Source organism: Euphorbia lathyris, chromosome 8 (assembly GCF_963576675.1).
Source record: "Euphorbia lathyris chromosome 8, ddEupLath1.1, whole genome shotgun sequence".
Taxonomy (NCBI): Eukaryota; Viridiplantae; Streptophyta; class Magnoliopsida; order Malpighiales; family Euphorbiaceae; genus Euphorbia; species Euphorbia lathyris.
In genome coordinates this window covers 45,890,052-45,914,565 of record NC_088917.1, presented here as the reverse complement: position 1 = coordinate 45,914,565, position 24,514 = coordinate 45,890,052, and the positions used below count along the sequence as shown (strand labels likewise).

At 35.3% G+C, this 24,514-nt stretch overlaps 1 non-coding gene across 1 annotated transcript; it reads right to left on the bottom strand.

The window, feature by feature from the left end:
* Positions 1–17,736: 17,736 nt before the first annotated feature.
* Positions 17,737–17,842, bottom strand: LOC136204994 (small nucleolar RNA R71). The gene has a single exon (XR_010675803.1). It is a non-coding gene; the product is annotated as a small nucleolar RNA R71 (small nucleolar RNA).
* Between the last annotated feature and the right edge of the window lie 6,672 nt (positions 17,843–24,514).

Here is a 24,514-nt window from a genome sequence, read left to right as displayed (position 1 = left end):
TACCTTGAGAAGACTCTTACTGACCAGGAGGAAGAACTGGGAAATGCTGAGGGACAGCTTCAAGCTGATAAGTTGGGTGATGCTGAGCAAAGTGAACAAGTTGATACTGACCAAGCTATGCATTGTGCGAAGTCACCAGTGAAGGACAAGGTGGTGGAAGGCCTTGACACTGATCTCAACCTCTCTTCTGAATCCCTTAAGTCTATTCATGCTGATCCCTCTCCACCAACTAAATCCTCTAAGGAAGGTTCAGATAAGCGTTTTAAATGCAAGGCTCAAAAGCCAAACCTCATTGATCCGATGGATGACTCTCCACTCAGAGATCCCATCACTGACCTTACCAAGCTTCAGTTCCAATTCTTCTCGACTGTCACTGAGCCCTCTCCGAAGAAATTCAAGGAAAATCAAGCCTCTGTTTCTCAAGCTGAGGAACAAGCCGACCCCACAGTGCCCAAGGGTCCAATCTCTGCAGACACCTCTGCTCAACTCCCCACTGAGCAAGTACTCGAAGTTCCTGCTGCTCAAGACAAAGAGTTAGCAAAGGAAAATCCTGCTCAAGTCAGCTCTGAACTGCCTCCACCTTCTGCAAATACTCAGCTTCAGACTGACACTGAGCAGGTCAATATCTCTGCTGATCCACCTCTTCCCACTCCAACAAAGCAGAATGAAAACCAGTCAGCTCCTGCTGCTGACCTGGACAAAAGTGCAGCTGCTGATCAAGTTGGCACCTCTACTTCTCAGCATCAAGCACCTCCTCCATCTGGTGCTGACAAGACTCCGACCTTTGAGCAACACATTGATGAATCCTATGCTTACCTGCATGCTTCTGAGTCTGGCAAGAAAATTATTGACTCTGCTCAAGCTCTCCTTCAGGATCTTCATCAAACTCGGGCCGATGCTGCTGGGTCTGATCATGTTGAGCCAACACAAATCTCGTATGTCACTCAGCTTCTCACCAAAATCAAAGGTCTTAAAGACTTAATGAGTGTCATGACCTCCTTTACATCTCAACAGCCCAAGCAAGAATCTATAGTGAAGCTGGCTGAACTCCAGCTGATGATGGTAAATCATATGAATGCCATCCAAGGTCAACTCAATGCATTATCAGCTGCGAACTCAATATGCAACCTCTGCTGAGGTTACTCAACATTTCTCCCAACTGACCCTGAGCTAATCGGAGCTCGTGAACTTATCTCCTCATCCTCCCAGTGTTCCATCGAACAGATTGGTAAATCCATTCGTTTACTCAACCTGAATAAACAGGAAATGGACACTGACCTAGTGAAGACAAATGAGATTCTGCAGTGTACTCAATCTACCCTTAAGCAGGTTCGGCACACCAACGTTCAATGTCAACAATATGACACTGCCCTGCTCAGGATGTATCATCAATCCTATGCCAGACTGACAGAATCCATAACTTGGATCAGGAAATCTCAAGAGTATCTGTTAAGTATGCTCAGTGCCAACATTAAGATCCCCGCTTCCACTATGTCCGATGGCATGGAAGTCTTCAACGGTCTTCGGGAAAGTACGAGTCAACTCCAAATGTACTCATCAAAACTATCTCGTGCTGTTCAACAGGGAACTTTCTATCCTCCTCCTCCCAATCCCGATGCTGGCAAAACGGGGGAGAAAGAACCCGCTGCTGGAACTCAGCAGAAGCCTGGTCCATCTTCTGCTGACCCAAGAAATCCAAGTCAGCAACAAAGAACTGCCAAAGGCAAAGGCAAATCCCACCAAGTTCAAGTCAACATAAAGAGATAGATTAAGAAATAGTCTTAGACTTATAACTTTATTTGTGGCATGTTCCATTTTGTTATGTTGACTATCTATTATAAGCATCTTTTTATCCAAACTGACTTATCTATATGTGATGCTTACCTGTTATGATTATATGCTGATCTGTCACACTTAGCTATCCATTGAACAACAAATTAAAACTTGTGAACATAAGGGACATACAAGTAAAATACACTCAACACACATAACTCTGTACCTATATGATAACTCTAAATACCTATGTGCAACACTGAGTAACAACTATATGTTTCAAGTATTGACCATCTTTTGAAAGCTGACCTAGGCTCACTTGAATTAGATCTTGGAAGGTCTAGAATTGAACTAAGTCAGTAAAGGCATGTCTTAATTTCACTCGATTAAATCTTAGAAGGTTTAGAGTTAAACTGAGTCAATAGATGCAACCCTTACGGGGGAGTAACTTCAGAAGAATAAAAGGTAAAACAATCATGGGGAATCTCGATGCCGAGTTCCATAATTAAATACTTTTGCCAACATCAAAATGGAGGAGTTTGTTGAAACACCTTTCCACATGATTTTGATTTGACAAAATTATTTAAGTTAATCCATGATTAAGACAATTAAATTTAAGTGCTTTGATTTAATTGTACTAATGTGGTTGTTCAATGTTGAGTATAATTACAAGTGAGAACAGAAATAAAAAGTACGACAGAATGAAGTCAGCATGAGCCACAGAAGCTGAGTAGAACACAGCTCAGCATCATAGAAGAAAAGTCTTCTTCAGAACAAACGCTTGAAGACGAAGCTGACCGAAGAAGCTGAGTAGAACATGGCTCAGCCTTGCTAGAGACAAAGATCGAAGGCAACGTCTATTAGAGTCAAGCTGAGTGTTCATCAGGACAGCGCCAATGATCCGTTTACTAAAAGACAAGATCCGATAAAGATCTGCGCTAATTCAGAAGCTTTGGAATTACGTAAGGAGACAGTTTCAAGACGCATGAGTCAACTGGCCATTGGCTAAAAGATGAACCTGGCGGAAGAAGATAAGCCTGACGCCTGCTAAATTCAGACAACAGGATTGGCCTGCAAAACTGTATGCTGACTAGTGAATGACGCAAGAAGACCGTTTGAATTCAACTGATACATCCGAATTCAAATGATTGCAACCTCAGAATTCACTATAAAAGGACAAGTTCTTCACTTGGATCCTTTGCCGAAGTACAAAAGAGAAAAGCATACATACAAGCACATACAAACAAGAAAAAGCAAATACTTACACCCAATTCCTATTTCTGTGTAAAAGTCTAGATTGAATTTGTATTCATCTAAAGTGTTCTTCATCTAGAAAGAACAAATTTGTATCAATGGTAAAGATTGAGAGAGTGGTACTAAGTACTCGATTTTACTCAGCGGTAGAGAAAATCTAAGTGTTTGGTTATAGCGCTTAGTAGAGTTGAGTAGACGAATAGAGGAAGGTACTCTTGCATACTCAACTGCTTTGTAAACGGGTTGTGCTCTACCTTTAAAGAGCTCAGTATTGGATTGAAAAAGCCCGGAAGGATTCTAGGGATTGGACGTAGGCGGTGAGGCCGAACCAGGATAAGTCTGCTGAGTAATTTCTAACTCTTTCTCTCAATATATATATGTATGTGTTGCTTGCTTAAATTACTCAGGATATAAATTGTATAAGCTGACACTCAGTAATCAGAGTGATGAGTTGGAAGCTGACCTAAAGTGTTAATTCCCAACTCACAAGTAAAACGGTTCTAGTCAGCCTCTGACTAAAGCTGTCTTACATCTCTCTCGGCCGTGCTGACCAAAACCGAGTTAAGTAATTTAAAGAATTGATTAAGTCAGCATAATTAAACGAAAAAGTTACAGTAGTTCCTAAACCCCCCCTTGGAACTAATTACACGGGACCAACAAGTTGTTGGCTGAGATCGAACATGGAGTAATTCTGTTTGCTGTGGTCTGCCACCAAATTTGGCATTGGAGGAATGTTGAGGTATTTGGAGAAGGAGCAGTTGTCATTCCTAATTTGCTGGCTCTTTTCTTCAGAAAAGTTAATTCAATAATTGAGAGTTTCAAGGTTGATAGTTCAGCAGGTTCTATCCAAAAGACGACTGTTCATCTGATAGGCTGGGATAGACCAGGTGAAGGGATGGTAAAGTTGAACACCGATGGGTCGCATAAAGAGGACGGAAGAATTGCTGCCGGCAGTGTATTGAGAGATGTAGGAGGTGCTTGGTTGTCAGGTTTTGTTCAGAATCTGGGTTTGGGCTCCTCTTTTATTTTTGAGCTCTGGGGTATCTTTTCTGGGCTTAGGGTGGCAGAGGATCTGAGGATTAGGAGGCTGCTAGTGGAGTCAGACAATCTCAAAGCAGTCAAGATGATTTCTGATAAAAGGGCTCTGTGTTTAGGGAGCCAGAATTTAGTTAAAGCAATTAGAAGGATTTGCTCCTCTTTCGATTCTATCAACTTTTGCCATTTTTTCAGGGAGCAGAATCGGGTGGCAGATCAGCTTGCTGCTTAAGGCCATGAGAGGGCTTTGGGCGTCTCTATTTTCTCTTCTCCTCCTGATTTCATGTCATCTTTGCTTTCTGAAAATATTGTAGGGGTTAACTTTCTTAGGCTAATCCTGGGTTAATTCGTTGTGGTGTTTGTTTTGTCTTTACTTTCTTTTCCCTACCAAAAAAAAAATCGCAATTGTAACTAGGACTGGGCACGGTTCGGTCCAAGTCGGGGATTCATGAATCTCTAGTATCAGATTGAAATTCGGAGATTAATAAAAGGAAATCTCCAGGATTGGATTGAAAGAATAAATCTCCAGAATTGAATTGTCCCAAAATTTCAGTACAGTCTAGTTCGGGGATTCGGAGATTCGGTTCCGGTCCAATCTAATATAATTTTTCGATGATTCGGATAAATATCTAATATTTTAAGTCCTAAAAAATAAATTAAAATTTTAATTTACAAGATAAAAAATATAGAATTTTATTATCTTATATAACTTGAAATAAATAATATTTTTTTAAGAAGTAAACAACATTCATTAAAAGTTACAGTAGACAACAAGGCTAAAAAAACCCACAAAAATCAAAGTTACAAAATAACAAATCGATAAAAACAAACAACCTTTAATTCCAAAAAGACAACACTTCATTAGCAAAATATGATCAGACCACAATCTTTCTAATTATCATCCCAATTAGTAATTGAATCTTCTTAACACAATAAATTCCTTGTTTTCCAAAGGAAAGGCAGTAAAAGCCAAACATCAACCTGAACATATAAAATTTACCATATTAGCGAATCAACAAATGTTAAATTAATTAGCTTTCACTTCAATAAAATTAATCAACACACTAGCAAAAAGTAAAAGGAAAAAAATATGCTTACCAAAGTGCATTTGTTTCAGTTAAAAAACCTTAGATATCCAATTGAAATAAAGATAAAAGAGACAATGCAACTTCAGGATCAGAACTAATTTCTACAAATTAAATAACATTTACATAGTTAGTATTCATAAATATTTAATTAAAATAAAACTATGAAATATAATTGCTAAGTAAATATTACCTTCTTCAATAGCTTCAAGATCTTCAACTTCTTCTTCATGCTTGAAATTTTGAGTTGAAGTTTTGAGTTGAAGTTTTCAACCAATCTTGACAACAAATCAAAACCGCAGCTGTAGCAGGAGTTAAAGTACTCCTAAATTGATTATTGAATTGCAAAAACATCTTTTACAGCTTTGGATAAAGCAGGATATCTTATAACATTAACCTTCCACCACAATAGAAGGTCAAACTCAGTTACATATTTTTCAGGTGCCTCATTGACATATCTTTCCCATTCTCCCTCAATTGACATATCTTTATCAATATTCAAAAAATAATCATCAATATCATCATCCGCTTCATCCAAACTAGAAGAATGTGCTCCAAGATCCACATTTTCTTGCACATTTTGCACTATATACTCATCTAACAATGCAATAATAATCTTTTGTGACTTGTGCCACCAACTCATTAGCATCGTTCTCACTATAAAATTCAGTGTACTTAGCCATCAAGTACTTAATTTTATACCTTGGGTCAAAAACCACCGATACAAAAAGCATCACATTCATTGTGTCAATAGAACCCCAATACTTATTAAATTTTTCCCTTATTTGAGTTCCCATGTATTTTAAAGAAGGATTTTTACTGTTTTGACATAATATAATATCCTTGAGAATTTTCATTACCTCGGGAAAATAAAGGCTAGAGGTAGGATATGATGAACCTGAGAATTTACAAGTTATATCATAAAATCGTTTGAAAAACCTACAAAGATTCTTAATACTCAACCAATCACTCTCAATAAGAATATTATTCACAAAATCCTCTGCATATTTCTTATCAAGATCTTCTAACTTGTCAAATACCTTTTGATATCCTAATGAAACATCTAACATCAAATATGTGCTATCCCACCTAGTGGGGCAATCATAGCATAATGCTCTTATATACTTAATACCCGACGACACACAACAACGTTTAAACATAACCAATCTTTGTGGGCTGTTTCAGATATATCTAACCACAACTCTAATTCTTTTGCTTGAACCATCCACCAGTTTAAGACCATCTTTAACAATTAGATTAAGAATGTGAGAACAACACCTCATATGAAAAGACACTCCATCCAACATAAGTGCATTCTTTTTTACTAATCTTTTCTTCAATTGTTCAATAGCAACATCATTTGCTGAAGCATTACATATTTTCTTACAATACTAGTACAAGCTAAATGTTAAAGGGGTATTATCATTGTATTATAACTATTTTCTTTTTCATCTTTTCATGCTGACAATAAAATATTTACAGGAAACAAGTAAGATAACCATATATATTTCATGTTTTATATATACAAAAATTAAAGCATAATATTTAAAAACAAATTGGTTAACCAGCTTTATTAGACAAATCAAACAAAAATTCTAATATGATTATATTGCCTTCATCCATTGATATGTAAATACAAACCATATATTAAATTAAAACTACTTCAGCATAAAACAATATGAAACTTTTATTCTAAAGACAAAAATCATGGCCTGACATGAAACAAATAAATAAGAAAAACAATAAAAAACAGCAAAACTACAATTTTCCTACTGCATAAACATAAAGTTACTTGAAATTTCAAAACAGCAAAACTAAAATTTCCCTACTGCATAAACATAAAGTTACTTGAAATTTCAAAACAACAAAACTAAAATTGTATAAACAGAAACGCAATGGCTTACCTAAATATCGACGCTACTATTGAGAGGACGGAGCAGAGGCACACGCAGTGGCGTCGCTGTTCCAAGACGCAGCGCTTGAGCAATTCCAGACGTAGGACAAACGCAAGTGGAAACACGGGTGGAATGAACGGAAACACAACACAAACGTAGGTAGAAACGCAAGTGGAGTGGAGGAGTAGATGTAGCGGCTGTGTTTGTAAACATAAATGAGATTTAGAGTTGCTGTAGGGAAAGAGTTTTCTTTAAGTATTATTTAGTTTGTAAAGTTCAATATTACCCCTGCTATACATATTCTTTAATTTTTATAAAAGCCCCTCTACATCTACTAATTTATTTTGATACTTTTATATAAAAATAATACTTATAAATTAAAATTAATAATTTTATTTGAGGATCCATTATTAAAATATAAATTTATTATTGCTAAACTTTCGGTTATTTCAGTCAAGTTCGGTCCAATCCAATCCAATTCGGTTATCGGTCCAGTGCTGGATAAATTTCGGTCCAGTTCTTTGACGAAAAGTCAACGGTCCAATCCAGTTCGGTTCTCCAAAAAAAGTCAACGGTCCGGTCCAATTTCGGAGTTTTTTTCTCGGATATTCGGTCCGGTCTAGTATCTCCAGGATCCGTGCCCAGCCCTAATTGTAACCACTCAGTAAAAAAAACGTTTTATATTTAATATGTGAAATTAATTTTATTAATTAGAATCATTATGCTCAATATTTGAGAATTTGAAGAGATTATTCAAATAATAATATTTTTTAATTAATATTTTCTAACAAATTGTCCTATGATCATGTTTCATTTTCATCTGTTAAAAACTTTTGAAATACTAATAATTTTGTACAAACCACAATATAATAGTTAAAAACTATATAAGCCAATGTTGCAAAAGCAATTATCTCATAATTAATGTACATTTTTAGGATTTTGAGCATCAAAATTTATTTTTATTTACCTTCATTTTGAATTCGTATCTAGCATAATCCAAATTCTTCAAGAATAAACATCTTATCAAGTGTATTAGACGCTTACAATCTCTATGTCTAGAGAACTGGAAAAAAATAACTTATTGATAATAACAATAATAATAATGATATAACATAACTTATAATTGAAATAAACTTCATTGTAAGTATAATATTTCAATACCTCTTTAATATTTTCTTCAATATGTCTCAAACTTCAATGAACAACTATTGTGTGAAACTTTATATCTATTTGTACCAAAATGCATAAAAATAAAAAATACAATCCATATTAGTTAGATAAACTCAAACTAAAAAAAATGAATGAATTTCAGCAGGTTCCGAATTAAAAAAATTAATCTAACTTCAATTAAAGCTAACAATTGATTGCATATAAAGCCGAAAATCTAAATTTTAGTTAGAGTTAACAATCGAAATGATAACACCCAGGAACATATATTAAAAAAGAATGCAAATATACAAAATCTTTATTTTAGTCATTTAAAAAAAAAGACAAATAAAAAAGAAAACGTGGATATGATAGCGAGATGTATGGAACCTGTGTAACGCTAGAAATGGAATTTCATCTCTGAAACTATAACAACTATTGTTTAATAAAAATAAAACAACAATTGAGAACAAAAATAACTTCAACATATGAAAACAATCGAATAATTACCTCGAGAAACATAAGATTTTCTTGTAATTTTTGACACCATTGTGTTTCCCGATTTAGTTGTCCATGCACCTTCTATTTCTATCGAATTTCTTCAATTGGAGATATCAGTTTAAAAAAAAATACAAAGAAAAAAGAAACATGGATAAAGTAGCAAGAGATATAGAACCTGGGGTAACAACAAAAATAGATCTGAAAGATGAAACTACAACAACTATTGTTTAATAAAAATAAAATAACACAATTGAGAACAAAATAACTACAACATATGAAAAAAAACCGAATAATTACCTTCAGAAACATAATACTATATATCATGGCTAATGAATATAATAGTGGAATACCATCTATCATGCTTTATGTAGAAGTTTATTTGTGACTTTTGGATTTCCTTTACTTTGTGTTTTTTCATCTTCTTGTAACTCTTACTTTTTTTTATTATTTTAATTAATGGGCTAGTAATTGTTTAATATATTATAAATATAAATCTGTTATTTTTAATTAATTAAATTTTTTTAAATTTGATTTTTTACTACGTTGACAACTCATAAAAAAGGTCTCTAAAACATTTATCCTCATTTCTCTCTGCTTCCGCTATTAAATATAGTATAGATTAGATTAAATTTAATTATCCCAATTAAACAAAACCACTAATTAATAAATTGACGTATTAGTTTTATTAATTTCACTGAATGTAATTTTATTAATTTACAAATTAATTAATTGCATCCCGCAAACTAATCAATTAAATACTCAACTCCTAAATCCATTAATTAATTACATTGATACAAAATATCAATTAATCAATTAATCAACCACTAATTAATTACCTTGACATCTTACTGTCAATCAATTAATTAATTTCATCTCTCCAATGTACCGTTCTATAAGTTCTAACTCAGATGTTCAATGTGCACGATCCTATGAGACTGTCCTTAGTTAGCAGTGGGCTTAGGGCCCACAGACAGTAAGTGGGTTCTAGCAAACCATTACTGCCCTTAACTAATACAATTATTTCAGCAGTCTAAAGATGCAGAGACCTTGTAGTTATCTCTTAATGTCTTTTACCATTTGATATCGATATTATAAACTAGAGGCATGTCGGCTGTCGTCCTCTCTGTTGTTTAAGATATTTCTTGATCTTAATTAGATTAATGAAACAGATAAGTAAACTACTTATCATGGTGTGGCCACACACTCAGGGACGGATCCGGGATTTGTAGATAGTGGGGGCAAACTATATACGTGGTGTAAAAAAAATTGCACAAAAATTAAGTTATAGAAATAAGTTAGAATAACATAGAATTTAGTTCTGAAAAATAAGTTATATTAGAGTAAGATATATATTTAGTTATGTTGAAACACATTTCCACACTGATTTTGATTTGACAAATCTATTTAAAATTAGAATTAAATCCATAAGATAAATTTTCAACACATTAAATTTAAATGCTTTGATTTCTTATCACTAATGTGTTTGTTGAGTGTTTTTAGAGTAATTAAATTATAAGTGCAAAAGATATTAAAGACAAAGCCCAAGTCCAATAAGCCAAGTCAAGGCCCAAACAAAGCCAAGAAGAACGTCAAACGGATCAAAGGCTTTTGATCCACTCAGCCCAACAGGAAGAAGGATCTAGAAGAAAGGCCGACTCCTTCACAACGAAGTTGCTGAGTTCGAAGGACAAGCAGAAAAGGCAAAAGTTGACTTGCTAACTTGCGGACAAAGGCTATCCAATTGAGGAAAGTTTCAGACGCAACAAAGAAGCTGTCGTTGTGCTGTCTAGGAATCTTTGCCTAAAATAGAGAGACAATATGACGCTTACTGAGTAAAGCATCTGAAGCACTGATCAACGACAGAGAAGACTTCGTTCCAATTGGCCGTGACACTAAGCGCTAAGGACGAAAGGGACAGCAAAGCCGTTTTCCTCCAACGGTTATTTCGAAATTTGAAATGACCGATGGCTTCAAGTGTCACTTTAAAAGGCCTGTCATTTGCTTCTTTAAAACTTGATCTTTAACAAGCCAAAACTCTGAGCAAATTCATACTTGAAGTTCCCTCTGAAAGCAAAGCAAAGCAAAGACATTTACACAAACTCATTCTGTGTAAACGAATAGATTAGATCTTTAAAGTGTTCTTAGTTAATAGTACAAAACTTTATCAATCATTAAATTGTTAGGAGACTCTGAGTTGCTCAATATTTAGCACTCATAGTTAGCTAGTGTTGAGTATAAGTTTATAGAGGAAGGTACTCTGTAACTGCTCGCTGACTATTGTAAGGGGTTTGTGCTCTACCCAAAAGAGCTCACTAGTGGATTAAAGCTCGGAAAGGAATTCTGAGGACTGGATATAGGCAAGAGGCCGAACCAGGATAAAGCTGTTGAGTAACATTTTCTATCCCTTATCTCTTTTATCTGCTTGCTTTTATTGTGGCCAAGTAAACGCTTAACTTAAACCCATTGAGTTGTGTGATTTGGTGTTGTGTTCAGGAATAGACTTCTAAGTGCTATTTCCTGAATCAACGTAAGAAACAACTTTAGTTGCTGACCAACTAAAGCTGCCTCTGACCATACTCAATATCATTGTGCTATTAATCTGTGTGAAAAATTATAACTCACAACAAAAACAAGTCAACCTCAAATCTTAAAATTTTAAATAGTTCCTTTAACCCCCTTGGGAACTTATTCTCATATCACAAGGGACCAACAAGTGGTATCAACGCTTTGTAGCTCAACTCACAAGATAACACTATCTTGAGCTGATCCCTAATATGGCTGTCAATAGCACTCGTTTCCTCCCAAGAAATGAAACAAATCAGATCTTACCTGAGGGCTTGTCCATCACTAGGCCACCTCTATTCTTTGGGTCTAACTATACCTTCTGGAAGAACAGAATGAAAATTTCATTCAGGCAACGAACATGAGTGCATGGCTAGCAATAGTCCAAGGCCCATTCATTCCCTATGAAATTGTTGATAATGTAAAAGTTATCAAAGATGAGGCTACGTGGATTGAGGATGACCTAAAGAAATTACAAAATAATGATCGGCTATCAATATGCTTCACTGTGCGTTAGATGTTGGAGGTCACCTATGAAGGTACCAGTAAGGTGAAAGAGTCAAATGTGAACCAACACATGAGACTTTATGAGCTATTTGAAATGAATGGTGGCGAAGGCATCTCAGAGATGAATGCACGATTCACCAACATCATAAATAAGCTCAAGAGACTTGGAAAGAGCTTCTCAGAAGAGGAGCAAGTCAAAAAACACTCAGGAGCCTTCCAAAGAGCTGGCAAGCTAAGAAGACTGTTGTTGAGGAAGCTCAGGATCTGGCCACGTACAAATACGATGAGCTGATCGGATCTCTTCTGACTCATGAGATCTCCATGAAAAGCGTTGAGGTCAAGGAGAAGTCAGAGGACAAGAAGCAGAAGTCATTAGTCATGAAAGCCGACTCCACTGACAACAGTTCCTCAGATGATGAGGAAATGTCTATGTTCACTCGAAAGATGAAGAGGATGTTCTGCAAAAATGAAAAATATGGAAAGAAGCCCTATCGAAAGTATGACAAGTCTAAAGCTGAGTACAATGATAACAAGGTCAGAAAGGAGAACTCAAAGCCCATCACTTGCTTTGAATGTCATCAACCTGGCCACATTAAGTCAAGCTGCCCCACTCTGAAGAAAGAGAAAAGGAATGGGAAGAAAGCAATGGTGGCAACGTGGAGTGACAATGATGAGTCACGTTCCTCCGAAGTCGGTGCTGCTGAGACAGCAAACATCTGTTTCATGGCTGATGAGATTGATGAGTCCTGTGCGCTGAACAGCCTGAACCCTCGTATGCTTCTGAGAATGATGAGCATGCTGCTGAGGTAATATCTCTCCATGTCCTTAGAAACGAAATGATCAATGCTTTGAGTGATCTCTACTCCCTTGTTAAAAAATGTAACACGAAAGTAAGAGCACTCAATAGAAGGTGTGATGAGATTGAGGAAGTCAAACTTAGTGACCTCCGACATCTACTCCAAGACAATACCAGACAAGATGAAAATCTTAAAATTATGCACAGGTTTGTCTCGGAAGTCCAAGAGGATTCTAAGTAACTAAAAAAGGATACCACATCAATTCAGAACCAACTCAAGGTTCCGAATAAAAAGAACCATTACCATCGAAATGCTCAGAATCAAAATTCTAGTCAGAGTAGATGGTACCCACAAAAGAACATCCACTGTGACTTTTGTGGAAAAAAGGCCACACAACTAAAGTGTGCCGACATAGAGTAAAATATAATGTATTGTCTGCTGAGTCTAACAAGAAAGGACCCAAAAAGATTTGGGTACCTAAAAGCAACTAGTTCCATTGCAGGTTGGTCTGAGATGTGCTGAGAAGTCAAACCATGGTATATTGACAGTGCATGCTCAAGGCATATGACCAGTGATGAAACTCAGTTCATCACACTTGTGCACAAACAAGGAGGAAGTGTAAGTTTTGGAGACACCATGAAAGCTAAAATAGTACGGCCAGGAACCATAGGAGGAAACCCAACTATTGAAAATGTCTCCATAGTCAGAAGGCTAGAATATAACATTCTGAGTGTAGCTCAGCTGTGTGACATCGGTAGGAAGGTCATATTTGATGCCTCTGGATGTCAAATTATTGAGAGCAAGACTAATGACTTAATCCTTACTACTCCACGAATTGATAATGTCTTTATGCTGAACTTAGAAAAGAAGTTTTCAAAAGAAATATGCTTAGTCTCTAAGGAAGAAAATTTCTGGATATGCCACATGAGACTTGGTCATGTAAGCATGGACCTCCTGGCCAAATTAGCAAGAAAGCAAATAGTTGAAGGATTGCCAAAACTAAAATTTGAAAAGGATCAATTGTGTAATGCTTGTCAGTATGGGAAACAAACAAGAAAATCTTTTCAAAGTAAAAATATTGTGTCAACCAAGCATCCTTTGGAATTACTACACTTGGATCTCTTCGGGCCAAGTCCAGCCTCTGAGCTTGGGTGGTAGAAGATTTCCTTAGTTATTGTAGATGATTTCTCTCGCTACACATGGATCATCTTGCTCAGTAGCAAGGATGAAACATTTGAGATGTTTTCAACCCTTTGCAGGAAAATTGAAAACGATAAGGACTTAAAAATCGCTCATATCCAAAGTGATAATGGTGGAGAATTCAAGAACCAATTGTTTGATGAATTATGTGAAATCAATTTCTGCTCCTAGAACTCCTCAACAAAATGGGGTTGTTGAAAGGAAGAACAGAACTCTGGTAGAAATGGCCAGAATAATGCTGAGTGAAAATAGGCTTCCAAAGTACTCATGGGGAGAAGTTGTCAACACAATGTGTTACATTCTCAATAGGCCTCCAGTCAGACCTATAGGATATGAGGAAATCTTTCTCTACTGTCCCAAGGCTAAGTCGAATGTATTTCCATAGTTGGTCAAAATCCCACATGAACTATAATCGATCTATCCATGTCTTTCTGGATGACCTGGATGACCGAGGAGCCTCCTTCCCATTGGGGCAAGAAGGAATGTTGTTGAGATCAAAGAAGCAACTCTAGGCTCCGTGGTACAAAAGGGGATCTAATCACCTCTATGATCACTTTCCTAGTCACATGCGTGATGAAGTGATACGGACGTTTCCGCGCAGAATCCATTATGATGGTTTCAACCCAAGGAATGTTGAATAGTATCTCCTTAGGTTCATGGGGTTTTGTTTCTAACTTGTTTTATTAAATGGATTCCAGAGTTTCTTGTCAAAACTTTTGAGTTAGTTTTGTTTATCATTTTTAGAACAAATGCTCGTTTTTTATTTATTTTTCGTTCAATCATGGTTGAATGAATTGTTGGATTATTTTTGGAATCTTGATTAGTTGGTTCAACGAGCAATGTTTTGTGATTATGCTTTCAAATTATATGTGTATGATTATCTTATTCATGCTAAACCTAGAAGTAGGACTTGCCTGAACAAAAGCATAATGAACTCAAAGTCATCATATTCCATAAATAACCACCCATTGTAAAAGATTACAATAACTTGTTATGCAAGGTAACATAAAAAAATTCTCTTAGCATAAATATCTACCTAATAAGCTAACCATTAAAGTGTAAAGGATGATTTGAGCCATTCCTATATGGTCTCAAGTTCGAATTGAAATTTACTATTAAATTTTTTTAATTAGATATAGGTTGCTAAGAGAATTTATAACGTGTATTGAACCTTTAGAACTTCTTAATAAGACGTGCAATTCCATTATAGATCTCCTGTCAACAATGGCAACAGCTAGAAAATCGATCGTAGCTGAACTAAACAAGGACCTGAAACTGAATGGGGATAACTATGATGTATGAGGATTTAAGATTAAGTATGTGCGGGAAGAACCAGAGGTTCTAGACACCTTGGAAACAGTCATGGATGTGCCCGAGGAAGGCACTACTGCTCAACATCGAAGGGAGAAAGATGCCTATTTGGCATGGAGGAAGAAAGATTCTACCGCCCGCATCATTCTCCTGTGTTTGATGCATGATGACTTCACTCGTCAGTTCTATAAGCTTGAGACAGCCAAGGCTATGTGGGACGCCTTGAAGGAGAAGTTTGGAGGAATATCTCTGACCAAACTCCACTCTCTCACTATCAAGTTCGATACTTACAAGAAACACCATGATCACACTATGAAAAAGCATTTAAGAGAAATGCAGAAAAGGATTAGTGAACTCAGTGAAACAGGTCATGTCCTGACCAAGGAGCAGAAAGTGCAAGTTGTTATTTGTTCTTTGCCAAACAGTTGGGAGCATATGAAGATGCACCTAACACACACTGAAGGTGTAACAACCTTTGATGTTGTAGTTCGCCACCTCGAGCTCGAGGAGGATCGCTTTGCATCGATTAAGATCAATGCTGAAGCTCACTATGTGGGTTCTAACTCTAGTGGGAGGCGTTCTAGGGCTCAAAGCCAGAAGCGTAAACGCTCTAATGGCTGACAAGCCCAAAATATACCTAAATTAGCATGCATAAATATGTTCAATTTCATGTAAAATATATGTTGATTATATTATTTTGGAAAGATTTCACGTTGGTATTTGTTGTTTGTGTGCAAGGTGTTCATTATTTGGAAAAAGCTAAATAGGAGCAAAAATGGATTAGAAATGAGTGAGAAATCAAGCTTTTAGTGAAAATCACGTACGAGAATCGGAAGTCACGTCTGAAAATTGAAACAAATAACCAGAGGAGGAAAAGAATAGTTTCTGTCACTACAGAGATTCTGAAATCTCTACAGGGACGCGCTGGACAGCCATGTGGCGCCTCTTTCCTTCCTTCTTCCCCCTGTCACTACCGAGATTCTTGAATCTCTACAAGGACAGTGAAGCTGTTATGCACATTTTCCACATTTATTTCTCCAAACGACGCATCATTTCATCCAGATAGAGGCAACTCTTCACCAACGGACACGTCTCTTCAGTGTACCTCTTGGAAGATTATAAATAGAGGAAGAATTCTGTAGAAAAAAGAGTTACACAAATTAATCAATTGTGATTAAAGTACAAATAGTTAGAGATACAATATATAGATTTTATTATTTACATTAAGGTTTACCCAAGTCAAGTTTATGCTTCGTAGACAATTGAGAGGTTGCTATTTTAAAGACTCAACGAGAAGATCCTGGATTGAGGGCGACCCACTGTGTGACGAACCTATGAAGTTGAGTAAATGATTGACAACCCGGAATTCATGCTTCGTTCAATGCCATTCAAACTTCTTCTTCTCTGTTAACTTGATATGTTTATAACTCAAACTAATAAATATCTTTTAATTCAATTCCATTTTCACGTTTGTTTTATTCAAAGTTTGATCTAGCGATCTTCTTTAAGTAATTCTAACGGGTGTTTTCATGCAAAAGTATTTATAAAGAGATTTTGGTATTTTCTCATGCAAACTTTGTTGAACACTTAAGTAAATTCAGATTTATATTTAGTCATTGCGATAGGTCGAATAATCGGATTTAGATTCCGAATTTGGTTAAGGTTTTCAGTCTTAGGCCGAGAGGAAAGATTGATAACAGTTCAATTCCTTTAAATTGAATAAATTGGTAATTTATTATATATTTTCTAAACAAATCAAAGTTATAAGTTGTGTTTTTGCTTAATATAAATTAACATTGGAATAACCTTTAATATAAATTTAATTTCTGTATATTGGAATTATAACTGTAACCATAATTAGAATTAGAAACCATTTTAACATTTAACGATTTTATATAAACCTCGAGAAAACGAATTTAATCAGAACAATAATTTTTATCAAAACGTTCTCTATGAGATCGATATCTTTTATTACTACAAGTTTTTGGCGCCGTTGTCGGGGAACGGTGTTGATTTTTAAAAATTATTTTTCTGTTGTATTTAAATTTCGAATCTTGGTTTATAGATACTTATATTATATATTATATATACTTACACAATTTTTCAATTTTTGTTTTGAAGGTAGATTCTGTTCGTGCGTGTAGTTTCTATTCATGCATAGAACTAGAAGTTCGGGCATTCAATCGGATTCACTAGATCCTGAAATTGAGAAGACGCTAAAGAAAAAGAAGAAAATTAAGAAGAAAAAGAATAAAGAGACGCAAAATCAAGAGGCACACGTAGTAGAAATGGTTGGAGAACGCCCTAGACTTATGGATTATGCTACACCAGGAGTTAACGGAGTTACCAATAGTGTAGTTAGACCTCAAATAAATGCAAATCAATTTGTGATAAAACCATCATTATTAAATATGCTACAAAATAATGTTACTTTCTATGGATTACCTAACGAAAATCCAAACGACCATTTGACTAACTTTCTTGAAATTTATGACACCTTTAAGATTACAGACGTTTCTGTCGAGGCAGTCAAACTTCGCATTTTTCCTTTCACATTGAAGGACATGGCTAAGGTTTGGTTGAATTCTATGCCGGCTGGGAAATTTCAAACTTGGAACCATCTTACCCAAGCATTCTTATCCAAATATTTTCCCCTAGCCAAAACAGCTAAGATCATAAAAGAAATTACATCATTTACACATAATGAAAATGAAACCTTGTATGAAGGATGGGAACGCTTCAAAGAACTTCAACGTTTATTCCCACACCATCATTTACTCGATGAACTTTTAATGCAAACCTTTTACAATGGTATTAATCCTACCATAAGGGGTTCACTTGATGCTATGTCGGGGGGTTTATTTATTAAGAAGACATATGCTGAAGCAAAAGAACTTTTAGAGGAAATGGCTATCAACAGTAGCATGTGGCCCGCGGAGCGTGCACAAACACCGGTTACTCCAAAATCATCATCATCAACTTCATCATCTGTTAAAGGTATAATTAGTCTTGACCCTATAGCGATGCTACAAGCACAATTTTCTGCGCTTTCGCATAAAATAGATAAGCTTGTAACACCATGTGATGTTAACAGAAACCCCATCCAAAATGAAATTAATTATAGTGGTGCGGATGAGGTTGAACAAGTAAATTTTGTCCAAGGACAGAATCGAATTAATAACCCATATTTGAATACCTATAATCCTGGATGGAGAAATAATCTGAATTTTAATTGGAAAGGGAATAATAATTCTAATGCCAATCAAGATAGGACTAGTAATTATCAAAATCAATCTAGAGATTCTATTGGCACATTTTCTTCCAAAATTGATAAATTTATTGATGCTATTGGTGGTAAAATGAACAATCATGATGAAAATTTTAAACGTATTGAAAATAAGTTTGATCAATTGTTTAAAAACCACTCATCTAGCATCCATAATTTGGAAGTACAAATTGGACAAATTGCCAAGTCAATTCCATCCCGCAAGGAGGGTAGCCTTCCTAGCCATACGGAGGAAAATCCTAAAAAGCAAGTTAAGGCTATAACTCTTAGATTGGAAAAACATTATTTAGGTCCGAAAATTCCCGGAGATGTTACTAACATTTTGCAGGAGAAAGATTTGACGACAAAGTCCAAAGAAGTGGATGAAAATTTAAAGAGTTCACCCAAGGAAGCAAGTGCGAGTTCATTTCTACCAAAGCCTCATTTTCCTAAAAAAAGTCCGAAACAAGGACTATGATAAGCAACTTTTGACCTTTTTAGATAAACTTAAGAATTTGCATATTAACTTAACGTTTATGGATGCAATAACTCAGATTCCTAACTATGGTAAGTTTTTGAAAGATTTGATATCTAAGAAAATAAGTTGGGAAAGTATTTCCTCTATAGCTTTAACTGAAGATTGTAGTTCAATTGTGTCGAGTCATGTGCCCACTAAGTTAAAAGACCCAGGATGTTTCACCATTCCTTGTAAATTGGGGGATATTGAATTTCCAAGTTGTCTTTGTGACTTAGGTGCAAGCATTAACTTAATGCCATTATCAATATTCAAAAAGTTAGGTCTAGAAGAAGATATTAAACGAACTAATATGGTTTTGCAATTAGCAGATCAAACCGCTAAAAAGCCATATGGTATCATTGAAGATGTCTTAGTGAAAGTTGATACATTTATTTTCCCTACAAATTTTGTGATACTTGACTTTGCATATGATGTTAATTGTCCATTAATTTTTGGTAGACCGTTTATGAATACGAGACGTGCAATAGTTTATGTATCCGAAGGAAAGGTAATTTTGAGAATTGGTGAGGATGAAATTGAGTTTAATATGAATAGAGCTATGAAATATCCTATGGAAGAGTTTGTTTGTATGAAACTTGATTTGGTTGAATAATATGTTAATGATATTGTTGACGAGGAAAATGTTATAGAACCCATAATTGAAGAAGAAATGGAAGATAAGGCTCTAGAGCCTTTGAACCGTGATGATGGACCAATACCACCCTCAGTTTTAAAACCACCAAAATTAGAGCTAAAAGAATTTCCTAGCCATTTGAGATACACTTTTCTAGGTGAAGGCAATACTCTTCCTATTATTATCTCTAACAAATTAACCAAGGAACAAGAGTCGAGTTTAAAAGAAATTGTTAGACATAGGATAGGAAGTATAGGTTGGCAAATTTCAGACCTTAAGGGAATTAACCCTAGCATTATGATGCATAGGATACACTTAGAAGAAGGAAGAACTCCTAAAGCGGATAGACAAAGACGCCTAAATCCCAACATGAAAGAAGTAGTTAAGAATGAGATTACTAAACTTCTGGATAACGGGATTATCTATCCAATTTCGGATAGTGAATAGGTTAGTCCAATCCATTGTGTACCTAAGAAAGGAGGTATGGTCGTAGTTAGAAATGATGAAGGAGAGTTAATACCTACACGAACCACCACTAGTTGGAGGGTTTATATAGATTATAGGAACCTAAATACGACAACTAGGAAATATCATTTTCCTATTCCTTTCATTGATCAAATGATTGAAAGGATAGCCGGACATGCATTTTATTATTTCCTAGATGGGTATTCCAGATTTTTCCAAATCTATATTTACCCGGATGACCAAGATAAGACCACATTTACATGTCCCTATGGAACTTTTGGTTATAGACGAATGCCCTTTGGTATATGTAATGCACCTGCAACTTTTCAACGTTGTATGGCTGCTATTTTTAATGATTTTATTGAAGATATCATGGAAGTATTCATGGATGACTTTTCTGTATATGGTGATTCTTTTGATGGATGTTTACAAAACTTAGATAAAGTATTGTCTAGATGTGAAGAGACTAACCTAGTGCTTAATTCGGAAAAATGTCATTTCATGGTAGATGAAGGAATAGTATTAGGACATAAAATTTCTGAAAAAAGATTGGAAGTGGATAGAGCAAAGACCTCAGTGATTGAGAATTTACCCCCACCAACCACGGTTAAGGGAGTAAGGTCATTTTTAGGACATGCAGGTTTTTATAGAAGGTTTATAAAGAACTTTTCTGTAATTGTCAAGCCACTTACTAATTTACTTATGAAAGATGCTCCTTTTGAAAGCCTTTTTAATACATTGAAAACTGCTTTAGTTAGTGAACTCATAATTGCTAAGCCTGATTGGGATTTACCTTTTGAAATCATGTGTGATGCAAGTGATTTAGCCGTAGGATGTGTATTAGGACAAAGGAAAGATAAGAAACTACATGTCATATATTATGCAAGTCACACTTTATTTGGTGCTCAATTAAATTATACAATAACCGAAAAGGAAATGCTAGCGGTAGTTTTTGCATGTAATAAGTTTAGATCATATTTGTTAGGGTCTAAAGTCATTATTTACACCGATCATGCTGCCTTGAGGTATTTGTTTGCTAAGAAAGATGCAAAATCACATCTTATTAGGTGGGTCCTATTGTTGCAAGAGTTTGATATAGAAATTAAAGATAAAAAGGGAGTTGAAAATCTTGTTGCCGATCATCTTTCTAGACTTGAAGATGAAAATGGTCCCATTGGTGAGACTCTAGGCATACGAGATGATTTCCCTGATGAACATCTAATGCAAGTAAAGAGTCTAATAACACCATGGTATGCAGATGTAGCCAATTACCTTACTGCAAATATAATTCCTGACGGTTTGAATTACCATCAAAAGAAGAAATTCTTTTCTGATGCTAAAAAGTACTTTTGGGAAGATCCATTCTTTTTCAAAATATGTGGTGATGACATGCTTAGGAGATGCGTTAGTGAGTCAGAATGTTATTCTATTATGTTTGAATATCATGCAAGCTCTTATGGAGGTCATAACAGTGCAAGTAAAATAGTTGCAAAGGTATTAGAATGTGGATTCTTTTGGTCTACTTTGTTTAAAGATGTTCGTTTATTTGTTAATCGTTGTGATTAGTGTCAAAGAGTAGGTAATTTAGGCAGATGATGAGAGAAGCGCGGAGAGCGACTTGACTAGAGCAGGATATGATATACGATTACGATCTCTCCGTGGGCTCTCTTACTTAGTGGTGCGACAGATGCGACAAAGTCGGGAATCTTAGAAAACAGTTCGCGACAAATCTGAAAAAATGCAGAGTTTCAATGGGTTGAATGGGTCCGAAATGCATAAACCTAGACTATTTTCATTTGAATTTGATATATACATCTTATATACATCATCTTACACACATATAGTATTGTATTGAAATTAAAATTGAAATTTAGGTCAAACCTATCACCATACTTACATGAATGAATAAAGTTTTAGCTCTTGGATTGTTCACTTGATTGTTGTTCACTTGATTGTTGTATGAATTGTTGTAAAAAATGAAAAGCAAAAAAAAAAGAAGGGAAGAAGGAAAGTGTAGAGCAAGTGTGGTGAATGAGAAATGAGGAATGTGTTTGATGGGGAGGAATGAGGAAGACAATGGTATTTTTGTCCCAATGTAGTGAAATTGCCTAAATTTGTAAAAAGTTGGAGAACTAGGTTAGATATGTAAATGAGTTTTCAAATAGGGCTAGTTTTGTAATTAACCCGAGTTTTATTACACAAAATCTGAATGTCGAATGGAGTGGCAAGCACTGCTATTTATACAAAAAATCAAGCTAAAATGTATAATTGTAATTACAAAGGTCTACAAATAGTTCACATTTGATGTTGTAAACTGAAGCCACTCAGCGAGTAGAACAGGCCGCTCGCCGAGCACCTTATTTTTTCGCAGTAGCTTTCACATTTCCTAGTGGTCGTTTGACCTTTTGTACTTTGACCATAATTGCTCGGCGAGTGACTCAGCTTCTGATCTTCATCTCGTTATTTTCATTGATTTCTCGCTGAGCGAGACATGTTACTCGCCGAGTGACTCAGCTTCTGATCTTCATCTTGTTATTTTCATTGATTGCTCACCGAGCGAGACATGTTGCTCGCCGAGTGAGCTGTTTCTTGACCAGGGAACAAAGACTTGGTTGACTCAGTTGACTACCGTTTCTTTAGTTGCTTTGTCTTTCCTCCACACTACTCGCTGAGCGTTATATTCCACTCGCCGAGTGATGTTTAGAATAAGGCTTATTTTTGCATTGTGCGGCTAGTCTTTGCATGTTTTTCCCATTTAGTGCGGTTTGTGTGATTCTTCCGGTCCTGCAAAGTGCAACTACAAACCCCAAGGTTACTTTATTTATTGATATTCAACCAAAAATGAGGTTCGGAATACTGATTTAAACAAAAGCGTATATTTTCATTGTACCTTGTTTATTTATTGATTTTATAGGAAAAATTAAACACAAAGTATTGTTATTGACTTAAAATAAACTGTATTCCTCCCTAAAAGATAGGGATAAAACGTCCCTATCAGCAGAAGAGATGAAATGCCCCTGAATAACATATTGGAGGTTGAAATCTTCGATGTGTGGGGAATTAATTTTATGGGTCCTTTTCCTCCTTCTTTTGGCCAAAACTATAGTTTAATAGCCATATACTATGTTTCTAAGTGGGTTGAAGCTATTGCAACCCCAACTAATGATGCTAAGGTAGTTGTTAAGTTTTTGAGAGATATTTTTTGTTGATTTGGTGTTCCTAGAGCAATGATAAGTGATGGAGATACTCATTTTATTAATAAGAAGTTTGAATTACTTATGAAGAGATACGAAGTACATCACCGTGTTTCTGCCCCTTACCATCCTCAAACGAATGGTTAAGTAGAAATCTCAAATGGGGAACTCAAGTGGATATTAGAGAAAACAGTTTCATCTTCTAGGAGAGATTGGTCTCAAAAGCTTGAAGATGCGCTATGGGCATACCGTACCTTATTTAAAACACCTATAGGAATGACACCATATAGATTAGTCTATGGTAAAGCTTGTCATTTACCGGTAGAATTAGAGCATAAGGCATTTTGGGCAATTAAAACTCTCAATTATGATTTACAAAGTGCCGGTAGAAAGCGTTTGTTAGATTTAAATGAATTGGATGAGTTATGTTTCTTGTCCTATGAAAATGCTAAGATGTACAAAGAGAAAGTGAAAAAATGGCATGATGCTAGAACTAAGGTTAAAACTTTCGAAATCGGGGATAAAGTTTTACTTTTCAATTCCCGATTGAAATTGTTTCCAGGTAAGTTAAAGTCTAGATGGACAGGACTATATTTAGTTATTAATACATTTGATCACGAAGCTTTAGAATTGGAAAATCTTAAAGGAGAACGATTAAGGCTAACAGTCATCGTTGTAAGATTTATTTTGATGGAAATCCGGTCTAGGTAATTGATTTTGTCCAAAATTTAGTTTCTCCTTGAGTATTCTTAAGGATTATCATATTTTAAATTTTTAGTTTTTCATATTTAGTTTTTACATTTCATTTTTAGTTTAGTTTACACATTAGTTTATTCTTTAGAAAATAATAGTTAAATTATAAATAATTTTTTATCATTAAAAGATATAAAAAATATCTTAGGCATCATAACTATTAGTAATAAGTTAGAAAAGTGTATCTAGAGATTTTAAAAATCTCATTTGAGATAAAAGTTAACGAGAATTACATCAACTTTGAGTTTCTGTTTCTATAGAAATTTTAAAAATCTCATCAGTGATATGTATTGAGAGTTAGATGAGTTTCTGGAGCCTCAGTAATTTTAAAAATCTCAACTGGGATCAGGGATAGACTAGCGCAGCACACCTTGCCAAGGGGTAAGGCGTGTCGCGATCGAGATTCCTAAATCTCGATCGCGACACGTGTGTTTCCTGAGAAGAGAACAACATTTCTTTCTCTTTCCTTATGCATATTGATTTCGAATTTTTGATTTTATTTTTCACCAAAAGGCACCTTTTCATTTTTCAATACTCATGATTTTTGGTTTGAAACCTATAAATTAAAAACTTCACATATTTTTCATACTTACATTTTTCATTTCCCAAAATTTCTAAAA